Source organism: Austrofundulus limnaeus, unplaced genomic scaffold (assembly GCF_001266775.1).
Source record: "Austrofundulus limnaeus strain Quisiro unplaced genomic scaffold, Austrofundulus_limnaeus-1.0 Scaffold5242, whole genome shotgun sequence".
NCBI lineage: Eukaryota > Metazoa > Chordata > Actinopteri > Cyprinodontiformes > Rivulidae > Austrofundulus > Austrofundulus limnaeus.
Window position 1 is genome coordinate 1447 of NW_013957644.1, and position 382 is coordinate 1828.

The 382-nt window shown below is 40.1% G+C and overlaps 1 long non-coding RNA gene across 1 annotated transcript in view; it reads right to left on the reverse strand.

Moving 5' to 3' along the window:
- Nucleotides 1-376, reverse strand: part of LOC106512264 (uncharacterized) — a 1811-nt gene extending 1435 nt beyond the window's left edge. The window contains exon 1 of the long non-coding RNA XR_001309639.1: nucleotides 104-376. This is a non-coding gene — a long non-coding RNA (uncharacterized LOC106512264). The remainder of the gene's footprint in view (nucleotides 1-103) is intronic.
- Nucleotides 377-382: the final 6 nt, after the last annotated feature.

Here is a 382-nt window from a genome sequence, read left to right on the forward strand (position 1 = left end):
GTACTACACTGAGTAGCACATTTGACAGTAACCATGACAAAAGAAGTATCAGCTGTATTTATCACAATTACTATGATGACTACTGTTAGTACCAGGACCTCACTCTTCAGGTTTCTCATATCCTGAGCCAAAACCTCCTCAGGCACACCATCAATGCTCATTTCCCCATGGCACAAGAAATTGTAGCACCATGTTGTCAGGAAGTTTGGTGCAGGACCTCCCTGGGCCAAACTTGTGGCCAGAATCTCCCGAACAGTCCTTATGTGACAAAATTATAAATTATTAGGAACAGTAAGTCACTAATTGCACCTTAAATATAAAATTTTTGTAGTGTACTTGAAGTTGTGGGCTTGGTAATCCAAGATATTGTATTTGGGGATTT